This window comes from Sminthopsis crassicaudata, chromosome 4 (assembly GCF_048593235.1).
Source record: "Sminthopsis crassicaudata isolate SCR6 chromosome 4, ASM4859323v1, whole genome shotgun sequence".
In the NCBI taxonomy this organism is placed as follows: domain Eukaryota; kingdom Metazoa; phylum Chordata; class Mammalia; order Dasyuromorphia; family Dasyuridae; genus Sminthopsis; species Sminthopsis crassicaudata.
In genome coordinates this window covers 178,838,781-178,850,975 of record NC_133620.1, presented here as the reverse complement: position 1 = coordinate 178,850,975, position 12,195 = coordinate 178,838,781, and the positions used below count along the sequence as shown (strand labels likewise).

The 12,195-nt window shown below is 34.7% G+C and overlaps 1 long non-coding RNA gene across 1 annotated transcript in view; it reads right to left on the bottom strand.

The window, feature by feature from the left end:
* Nucleotides 1-11,826, bottom strand: part of LOC141566017 (uncharacterized) — a 32,685-nt gene extending 20,859 nt beyond the window's left edge. Inside the window, exon 1 of the long non-coding RNA XR_012489219.1 lies at nucleotides 11,694-11,826. This is a non-coding gene — a long non-coding RNA (uncharacterized LOC141566017). The remainder of the gene's footprint in view (nucleotides 1-11,693) is intronic.
* Nucleotides 11,827-12,195: the final 369 nt, after the last annotated feature.

Below are 12,195 nucleotides of genomic sequence, written 5' to 3'. Positions count from 1 at the left end.
GCATTCATTTCTTTAAGTATTCACTGATTTGATCTCTTTGGTGTCCAAAGAACTCTCACTAAAGTCTTCTCCAGCACCACAGATCCAAAGCACTGATTCGGTACTGCTCAACTTTCTTTGTAGTTAATTGTCACATTCATACATTGTGATGGGAAAAAATATAGCTTTTTCTATGTGGACCTTTGTCAACATAGTGATGTCTCTGCTGTATAGATTTGCCATAATTTTCCTTCCAAAGAGCAAGCATCATAAAATCAGTACCAACTCGCAGAATTCAAGATAAATAACAGATCCAGTCAAAAAACAAATAAGCCCAAAAAAATTATCCTGGAAAAGATGGCATCTTAAAACAACAAAGAAGGATATCACTAGATGGACATGGGGGTTAAGAGGTTCCATCCATTCCAAATACAGAGGATAGGGTAAGCAAAGAAAGGCACATTATGAAAATAGAGTATGAAAAGTGGTCCTGTTTGATTGGAATATAAAATGAATGGTTTAATATTTTGGCATGAATATATTGTTAAGTTGTAGCCAACATGTAGAGAGCTATGAATGACATGGTCAAGAGAATATATTTTATTCATTGGACAACAAGAAATCTTAAAAGTTTTGAATAGAGAAGTGAAGCATTAGGAAGAATATTGAAGCAGTAATTTGGAATATCCATTGGACAGTGGCTAGACCAGAGGCAGAGAAAACAATTAAGGGAGTTAAAATAATTTGAGAGAAAAGATAAGGGATTGTATACGTGTAGGTGATTTGATAGTGGAAGAGGAGCCAGATGTGATAGATATTTTGAGGGCAGAACAAACTTGGCAACTGATTGAATTAGAAAGGTCAGAAATAATTATTAGACATAGTTTTCAAGATTATATTTCCAAATGAATCATTAGTAACTCTAATTATGAGTAGGTATTTGCATTAACAATAACCAAAATATTAGAAAACTAATTATGATCAATAAAAAATGAAGAATTCAGATTCTGTCTACCATCCCAGTTCCCCAAATATGGCCTAAGATACTGATTAATTAAAAAAACAAAAACAAAAACAAAAACAAAAACAAAAACAAAAACAAAAAACAAAACAGGGAAATAGTCAGAGTGGCAAACCCCTACACCAAAAGGTTCTTTATAGAGGAGATTCACATTTCTAAAATATAAGGTTTAATTTTAAGCAATTGGAGATGTACTAAATTTAACAATTCTAAACTACACCAGATTCTACAACTTACTTTAAAAGGCAGGGAGTCCGGGAAATATTTTAATTAAATATATGGGTATGTTGGCAACAATCAGGTGAGAAAAGGATTTGGCATTCAAATCAACTTCCTTTCTTAGCCAATAATTCCCTTTCTTAGTAAAGAGGACACAGAAAAACAAAAAGAGGAAAAAGTGTAGAAGTATATGATAAAGGGAAATACACATAGCAATAACCATAAACATGATTCAAATGAACTCATCTATGATATGCATGTACATTTATTGTTTTATTATCTCATAAATCACTCAAAAAAAGAAAAATCATATTCAACTTTCTTCCTGTAATGAAACAGGATATGAAGCTCACAGGATATGAAATCTATTTCCTAAAGCATTACAAAATTATCCACACCTTTACGAAGATTCTTTTAAAAATTACTTCCCTATATTGTTTATCCATTTTCAAATATAAAATTTTTCTTTCATTCAATTAAGAATATTTTATATGAAGTATGTATATATGATAGAATGTAATATATATATATATATTTATATCAATTCCACAATGAGGAAAAAAACTGATTTAAAAGAAAATAACACATTCACCTAAAGTTCTTTGAATACTATAGAAATAAAGCTGCGCATTCATTCATTTGCATGTTCTCTGGAAAATAGCCAGGAATTTCCCATGTGTTTTATTAGTCTCAGGAGACTTCTCAGGATGTTTTCTGAATATGGTGGAAACATATTAAAAATTTAAAAGAAAAATGGATTTAAAATATTAGCTATAAGAGTTATAGAATTCCATAAAAAGAACTTTATTAATGCCAAGATCTACAATCATGTACATTTTGGAGCAAAGGCAGGTTATTTTCCTGGGCAGCTAGGTGGTTCAATGGACAGAATGCCCAGGCTAAAGTCAGGGAAATTCATCTTCCTGAGTTCAAATCTAGCCTCAGACACTAGTTGTGGGCAAGTCATTTAACCCTGTTTAATTCAGTTTCTCTGTCTATAAAATGATTTGGAGAAGAAGCTGAACCACTCTAATATTCTTGCCAAGAAAACCCCAAATGGGGTCACAACTGAAACAACACAAACACAAAGACTATTTTCCTGGACACTTTTTCTTTGGTTAAAAAAATGAATTTTTCAATCTTTGGAATATATATTTACAAATTTGTAAAACAAAGAGCTAATTTTTCCCTAGGTTAGTCTATAAATGATTGTATACACTACAATAGAAAATAAATTAGCCAAGCTTTCATGCTTCCTATTTTAGTTTTCTCTACTTTCATTACTCAATGTTACCCCACAAAATGTGTGCCAATATATATGGCAGTTATAGGAACTAATAGGCACATTAAAGCTGCAGCTTTATAACATAGCATGAATTATTGGGAAGGGAGAGATTAGGGAAGGAAACTAGAAATCTAATTTCGCTGTGCAGAATGCCTTTCATTTGATTGAAATCTCTTTGAGAGCTTTGTCTATTTAGGCTTTATCTTTCTTTGTATTCTTAGAATCTAATATGTTGCCTTGTACTTAAAGACACTTAATAAACACTGACTTAATTGAACATAACAAATATAAAATAGAGAGGTAACATTTTAAAACATTTTAATTTTTTTTTATTTTTTTAAGTTGCAAAAAAAAAAAAAATCAACCAAAATTCATTAAGAGGCAACCAGGTTGTATAGTACAAAGCTTCTCAAACTCTAACTTGTGACCCCATATGGGGTTGCATAACTGGATGTGAGAATTACAATATTTTGAATTGTTATAAGTAAATGTTTGATTTGCATACCTATTTTATGTGCTTATATACCCAGAGTTACATAAAAATTTCTTTGGCAAAAAAGACTTGCAAGTGGAAAAAGTTTAAGAAATCTAGGCATAGTAGGTAAAGGAAATGGAAATCAAGAAGAAATGAGTTTGAATATAGCCTCAGACACTAAATTGCAAGTCATTTACCTTTTTGTTTCCTCTTTGGGGATAATAATAGTACCTACATCCAGGGTGATTGGGAGGATTGAATGAGATAATATTTATATAGAGCTTAGCTTAGTAAAGGAAATGCTTATTTCCTTCATTAAAGACAAGTATTCCTATAATTCCTGCAGGCATTACTATAATAAAACAGTGCATTCATTCTTATCATGACCTCAATTTATAAGAAAGAATTAAGTTGCATCAGTAAACTATTACAATAGCCTCCTGATTAGTTTTTCTACCTTAAGTATCTTTCAATTTACATTCTACTTTGTACCAAGATTATTATCTGAAATCCCAGATGTGAATATGTCACTCCCCGACCTAATCAAATCCAGTGGTTCCCTATTACCTCTAGGATCAACTATAAATCCTACTTCTTGGTATTCAAAATTTTTAATAACTTGTCTCTCTGTCCTTTCTGTCCCAATAAAATATTACTCCCCTCTACACACTCTCTGGTATAGACTTAGAGAATACTCTATCCTCTATTTTGTTGTCTTTGCAATGACTGTGCTCTACATCCAGCATATACAATCTTCCTAAAGTCTGCATCATGGAATCCTTGTTTTTCTTCAAGCCTTTACACAAGCATCACTTTTCCCAGTTGCAAATGGCTTCTATTCTCTGTATCCACCTCACTCCTGAGGTTGCCTTTTATGTCTTTTATTCATGTGTTTAATATACTGCTTTGTGTATAGGCTGTTTCTGTCTGAAGAATGTAATCTCCATGGGGTCTGGAACTTGCTTTTGTTCATCTTTATATTCCCCAGTGCCTAGGTCCTGGCACAAAGTAGGTACTTGATAAATATTTGTATATTGATTTATTGATATTCTTTTCCTTCTTGCTCTGTATTCCAACAGAGGATAGATAAAAAAGGAACAGAGAAAAGAGGACCTTCAGCTTCTTCCTCTGAAAGGGTTGACTGATGAGTCATATGTCACCATAAGAGCAAACTGTACTGCCTGCTATACTTTCCTGGACAAAGGCCCACCATAAGGTCCTTTTATCATCTTGCCAATTATGTCTCTAACCGCATGGGTGTTGTCTCCAATGACATGCATTTGAAAAATTATACAAATGTATGGAGTTCAATGGAATTTTGATGAAATTTTTAATAAATACCATAAATTGGTATGACTTATTTGCATCTTCTCTCACAAACCTGTGGTTAAGTTCATGTTCCATGAAGCCCAATCTAATTGGATTGAGTAATGCAGATTTGAGCCAAGTGGTTTCCTGTGCTAACTCTCACGAAAGGAAGCATTTTCCTGGCTACAGTCTTCTGCTGGTGGAAAAGCATGGGTGCAGAATTTAAGACACTTATAAATCTCAATTCATGTTGTTCAGGGGTTACCCTCCAAGAGTTGAAGCATCTTTGTCAATTTAGTAGGAAAAATATGATTTAAAAATGGAAATTAGGGAACTAGTGTCCTACCACTAGCTCCTAAATTATATAATTTAGTTATTTTACTTACCCACAGTAGAAGCTCTTAACCTGTACTCTACTAACACCTCCCAAGGAGATCTAATAAGGAAAATATATATATCTTCTCTTCACTGTAATAAGTTTCCTTTCTAATGTTACATGTTTTTTTATTGATTCAAAAATCTCATGCTGAGAAGGGATAGATCCATGGCACAAAAAGATTAGGAACTTCTGCCTTAAAATCTCCATTTTGTCATATACCAGAAAATTTTCTATGATTGATTTACTCTACCTAGCAAACTGGATTTATGCCTGTGAAATGAAATAGGGTAGCTCTGAATACTTTGAATTGAACAGAGGTCTACAGGCTAGGATAATCAGTCATTCAGTCAGTTTAGTTTCATTTTGTCATTTGTGATGCTCTTTGCATTGACATTGTTGGAGTCATCATATATACTGTTTTCTTCACTTACTTTATAACTTTGCTTCATTTCCTATGTCTTTGCATGCTTCACCTAATTATCCATATTCATTGTTCCTTAAAACCTAGAGATATTCTGAATTAATATCCCCAAATGACAATCTGTTTCCACTTGATCTGATAGGTTTAAAGAACAAAATGTGAAATAAGAATATTAAGACAACACAATAGCTATTTTTGTGACTTTTTCATTCAATATCGTGCAAACTTGTTTCCAAAAATGCAGGACATTTGCCAACTTTTTCCTCATCCACCTAAACTATAAGCTCTCAGTTAAAAATCACAAAATCTGGGAGCCAAGATGGCGGAGAAGAAACACACGACTCTGTGAACGTCCTCACTCCCTCACAACCAATTAGATAAATCAGCCTCAGAAATAGCACTGGACTGATAGATACCACAAGGACTGGAAGCACGACTTACCAGCTGAAAAGAATCTGGAGTTTCAACAGAAAAGGAAGAAGAGAGGCCAGCACAGACGGCTGGGCTAGCATACTGTGCCAATCGAGCTGGGAAGGGCTCTGGGATCAGAGAAGCCACTGAGATAAAGGAATCTGGCACAGGCTGTTAGCTCTTCTCTGCTTATAATATAGCAGTTCAGAAGAGAAAGCTAAAATACTTTAAAAATTCAGATAGATTAGATTTTCCAGGACCCTGGGGTGACTCAGCAGATCTCCGCACCAGGGGGTGTGGCCTCAGCTCCCACCTGAGAATAGTTAAGAGATTGACAAGTGGGTGGATACGGCCCAAGGCAACACACACTGCCTAGCTTAGCTGGAGGGAGTGGAACTCAGCTCCAGGAAGTCCCAGAGAAGCAGAACCTTTGAACTAGGGACCGCGGTTTCTGGCAGACACTTCCAGTTTGAGCACAGGGGCTTTTCACGTCACCTGCTGCAGACATCCACGCCCCACCGGGACTCATAGGCTAGGCTTTGTGCCGTATTTACTGTCCAATCTCAACCTCAGGGAAGCCACTAAAACACAGCGTCCTCAAGGCACAGCAGTGCGAGTCACCTCTGAGGCACTTCCAGGGAGGGGATGGGGAACTCTCTCCCAGAGATCTATCTTAGCTCAGGCGCTAGAGCCACTGCATCCATCCAGTCTGGGAGGAAGCTGGTAAAGAAGTAAATAAATAATTTCCTACCCCAGGGACAGACCCCAAAAGATTTTTTAAATATGAACAAAAAAGCCAGAAAAACTATAGATTCCTTCTACACAGAGAAAGAGAGGGTATCCAACCCTGAGGAAGTTAACAGCAGAGAGTCAGCAGATAACAACCTAAAGGGGAACGATTCCTGCCCCCCATCACATAACTCTCTCCTAGAAGAGACTATTAAAAAGTTAAGAGAGTTTGAAGAAAAATGGGGAAAGGAAAGGGAAGCTATGATAGAGAATAACAATATCCTGAAATTGGAGTTGGAAAAAATAAAGAATTCACAGGAGATGCAGGGAAACAAAATTTGTGAATTAGAAAAGGTTAAAAAATCACAGGAAAGTAGGATTTCTGAATTGGAAAAGATTAAAAAAGTCTCAAGAAAATAGAATTTCTGAATTGGAAAAAAAATAATTCTCAAAAAAAAATTAGGGAAATGGAAAAAAATTCAATAGAGCAAAATAATTCATTTAAAAATGAAATTGGGCATTTACAAAAAGAACTAAATACTGTGAAAGAAGAAAATAACTCCTTAAAAGTCAGGATGGAACAAATAGAAATGAATGATTCACAGAGAACCCAAGAATCAGTCAAACAAAACAAAAAAAATGAGAAGCTGGAGAACAACGTCAAATACTTACTGGGAAAATCTATAGACCTGGAAAATAGATCTAGGAGAGATAATCTGCAGATCATTGGACTTCCAGAAAACTATGACCAAAAAAAGAGCCTAGATTCTATTTTACAGGAAATTATCAAAGAGAACTGTCCAGAGATAATAGAAAAAGAAGGGAAAGTAGATGTGGAAAGAATTCATCAAACTCCTGCTGAAATAGACCCTAAAAAAAGAACACTACGGAATATAGTGGCTAAGCTGCAGAATTACCACACAAAGGAGAAAATCCTGCAAGCAGCTAGAAAAAAACAATTTAAATACCAAGGTGCCACAATAAGGGTCACTCAAGATCTGGCTGCCTCCACATTAAAAGATAGAAGGGCCTGGAACCTGATATTCCATAAGGCAAAAGATCAAGGACTGCAAACAAGAATGAACTACCCAGCTAAGTTTAGCATCTTTTTCCATGGAAGAAGATGGTCATTCAATGAAATAGAGGAATTCTATATGTTTCTAAGAAAAAAACCAGACTTAAACAAAAAATTTGATCTACATCCACAAGACTGAAGAGAAACAGAAAAAGGTACACAGAACCCTTGAGAACTGTAACTCTGTTGTGGGTATATAAAAAGTACTCATGGATAATTTGATTTTACTGATATAAAAGAAAAAAAGGGGGGTGTAGTAAAGGGAAGGAGGTCGGTTCAGAAAAAGGGGAAGGAATGATAAAAAGAGGGAAACTACATCCCAGGAAGAGGCATAGAAAATACACCATATCTGAGGGAATTTAGTGAGGGGGAAAATCATTGTGTGAATCTTACTCTCATCAGGAGAGGCTCAAAGAGTAAATAATTAACATATTTGTTTTTCAGAGAATTTTCTCTCACCTCATTAAAAGGGGGGAGAGGAAAAGGGAAAAGGAAAAGGAGAATAAGTGAAGGGACTTGGAGGGAGGGGGGAGGTATACTAAAAAAAAAGGGAGGTTTGCGCGTCACAAGGGGGGTCTGTAAATTAAATATCGGGGAGGGGGATCAGGAGGGTCAAGAGAAAAAGCATAATCTGGGGATAATATGATGGCAGGAAATACAGAATTAGTAATTTTAACTGCAAATGTGAATGGGATGAATGCTCCCATCAAACGGAGATGGATAGCAGATTGGATCAAAAATCAGAACCCTACAATATGTTGTCTGCAGGAAACACACTTAAAGAAGGGAGATACATACAGAGTAAAGGTAAAAGGTTGGAACAGAGCCTATTATGCTTCAGGTAAAGCCAAAAAAGCAGGGGTAGCTATCCTTATCTCAGATCAAGCAAAAGCAGAAGTAGATCTAGTTAAAAAAGATAAGGAAGGAAACTATATCCTGCTGAAAGGTAGCATAAATAATGAAGCCATATCAATACTAAACATATATGCACCAAGTGGTATAGCATCTAACTTTCTAAAGGAAAAGTTAAGAGAATTGCAAGAAGAAATAGACAGTAAAACTATAATAGTGGGAGATCTCAACCTTGCACTCTCAGATTTAGACAAATCAAACCACAAAACAAACAAGAAAGAAATTTAAAAAGTAAATAGAACATTAGAAAAACTAGGTATGATAGACCTTTGGAGAAAACTGAATGGCAATAGAAAGGAATATACTTTCTTCTCAGCAGTTCATGGATCCTATACAAAAATAGACCATATATTAGGACATAAAGATCTCAAAATTAAGTGTAAGAAGGCAGAAATAATAAATGCCTTCTTCTCAGATAACAATGCAATAAAAGCTACATTCAGTAAAAAGTTAGGGGTAAATAGACCAAAAAGTAATTGGAAACTGAATAATCTCATCTTAAAGAATGACTGGGTGAAAGAGGAAATTATAGAAACAATTAATAATTTCACCCAAGATGACAATGATGAGACATCATACCAAAATCTTTGGGATGCAGCTAAAGCAGTAATAAGGGGAAATTTTATATCTTTAGAGGCTTATTTGAAGAAAATAGAGAAAGAGAAGATTAACGAATTGGGCTTACAACTTAAAAGGCTAGAAAAAGACCAAATTATAAACCCCCAACCAAAAATAAAACTTGAAATACAAAAATTAAAAGGAGAAATCAATAATATTGAAAGTAAAAAAAACTATTGAATTAATAAATAAAACCAAGAGTTGGTTTTATGAAAAAGCCAATAAAATAGATAAACCTTTGGTAAATTTGATCAGAAAAAAGGAAGAGGAAAATCAAATTGTTAGTCTTACAAATGAAAAGGGGGATCTTTCCACCAATGAAGAGGAAATTAGAGAAATAATAAGGAGTTACTTTGCCCAACTTTATGCCAATAAATTTGATAATTTAAGTGAAATGGATGACTTCCTCCAAAAATATAGGCTACCTAGATTAACAGAGGAGGAGATAAATTGCTTAAATAGCCCCATTTCAGAAAAAGAAATAGAACAAGCTATTAATCAACTCCCCAGGAAAAATTCCCCAGGGCCAGATGGATTCACATGTGAATTCTACCAAACATTTAAAGAACAATTAGCCCCAATGTTATATAAATTATTTGAAAAAATAGGGATGAAGGAGTCCTACCAAACTCCTTTTATGACACAGACATGGTACTGATACCTAAACCAGGTAGATCGAAAACTGAGAAAGAAAATTATAGACCAATCTCCTTAATGAATATTGATGCTAACATCTTAAATAAGATATTAGCAAAAAGACTTCAGAAAATCATCCCCAGGATAATACACTATGATCAAGTAGGATTTATTCCAGGAATGCAGGGCTGGTTTAATATTAGGAAAACTATTAATATAATTGACCATATTAATAATCAAATTAATAAGAACCATATGATCATCTCAATAGATGCAGAAAAAGCATTTGACAAAATCCAACATCCATTCCTACTAAAAACTCTTGAGAGTATAGAATAAATGGACTATTCCTTAGAATAATCAGGAGCATAGATTTAAGACTGTCAGTAAGCATAATATGCAATAGAAATAAACTACAACCTTTCCCAGTAAGATCAGGAGTGAAACAAGGTTGCCCACTATCACCATTACTATTCAATATAGTACTAGAAACGCTAGCCTCGGCAATAAGAGCCGAGAAAGAGATTCAAGGAATTAGAGTAGGAAATGAGGAAATCAAACTATCACTTTTTGCAGATGACATGATGGTATACTTAGAGAACCCAAAGACTCTGCTAAAAAGCTACTAGAAATAATTCAAAATTTCAGCAAAGTGGCAGGATACAAAATAAATCCAGAAAAATCCTCAGCATTTTTATATATCACTAACAAAATGCAACAGCAAGAGATACAAAGAGAAATTCCATTCCAAACAAATGTTGAGAGCATAAAGTATTTGGGAATCCATCTACCAAAGAAAAGTCAGGAATTATATGAGAAAAATTACAAAACACTTGCCACAAAAATAAAGTCAGATTTAAATAATTGGAAAGACATTCAGTGCTCTTGGATAGGCCGAGCGAATATAATAAAGATGACAATACTCCCCAAACTAATCTATTTATTTAGTGCTATACCAATCAGACTCCCAAGAAACTATTTCAATGACCTAGAAAAAATAACAACAAAATTCATATGGAAGAATAAAAGGTCGAGAATTGCAAGGGAACTAATGTAAAAAAACTCAGAGGAAGGTGGTCTAAGTGTACCTGATCTAAAGCTATATTATATAGCAGCAGTCCCCAAAAACATTTGGTATTGGCTAAGAAATAGACCGGTAGATCAGTGGAACAGATTAGATACAAAGGACAAAAAAGGATACATCTATAGCAATCTAATCTTTGACAAACCCAAAGATACCAACATTAGGGATAAAAATTTATTATTTGGAAAAAACTGTTGGGAAAACTGGAAATTAATATGGCAGAAATTAGATATGGATCCACACTTAACACCATATACCAAGATAAGATCAAAATGGGTCCATGATTTAGGCATAAAGAGGGAGATAATAAATAGATTAGAGGAACAGAGGATAGTCTACCTCTCAGACTTGTGGAGGAGGAAGGAATTTATGACCAGAGGAGAACTAGAGATCATTATTGATCACAAAATAGAAGATTTTGATTACATCAAACTAAAAAGTTTCTGTACAAATAATACTAATGCAAACAAGATTAGAAGGGAAGTAACAAATTGGGAAAATATTTTTAAAAGGAAAGGTTCTGACAAAGGTCTCATTTCCAAAATATATAAAGAACTGACCATAATTCATAAGAAATCAAACCATTCTCCAATTGATAAATGGTCACAGGATATGAACAGACAATTCTCAGATGAAGAAATTGAAACTATATCCACTCACATGAAAGAGTGTTCCAAATCACTACTGATCAGAGAAATGCAAATTAAGACAACTCTGAGATACCACTACACACCTGTCAGATTGGCTAAGATGACAGGAACAAATAATGATGAATGTTGGAGAGGATGTGGGGAAACTGGGACACTAATACATTGCTGGTGGAGTTGCGAAAGAATCCAGCCATTCTGGAGAGCAATCTGGAATTATGCCCAAAAAGCTATCAAACTGTGCATACCCTTTGACCCAGCAGTGCCACTACTGGGCTTATATCCCAAAGAAATACTAAAGAGCGGAAAGAGACATATATGTGCCAAAATGTTTGTGGCAGCTCTTTTTGTTGTAGCTAGAAACTGGAAGATGAATGGATGTCCATCAGTTGGAGAATGGTTGGGTAAATTATGGTATATGAAGGTTATGGAATATTATTGCTCTGTAAGAAATGACCAGCAGGAGGACTACAGAGAGGCCTGGAGAGACTTACATCAACTGATGCTGAGTGAAATGAGCAGAACCAGAAGATCACTATACACTTCAACAACAATACTGTATGAGGATGTATTCTGATGGAAGTGGAAATCTTCAACATAAAGAAAAACCAACTCACTTCCAGTTGATCAATGATGGACAGAGGTAGCTACACCTAGAGAAGAAACACAGGGAAGTGAATGTAAATTGTTAGCACTAATATCTGTCTGCCAGGTTACATGTACCTTCAGAATCTAATGCTTATTGTGCAACAAGAAAATGGTATTTACACACATGTATTGTATCTACGTTATATTGTAACACATGTAAAATGTATGGGATTGCCTGTCATCGGGGGGAGGGAATAGAGGGAGGGGGGCATAATTTGGAAATATGAATACAAGGGATAATATTATAAAATATATATATATATATATATATATATAATAAAAATTAATTAAAAAAAATCACAAAATCTTAAGTTTTAGAAGGTAACCAGAGGTTTCCTAGTCTATTCC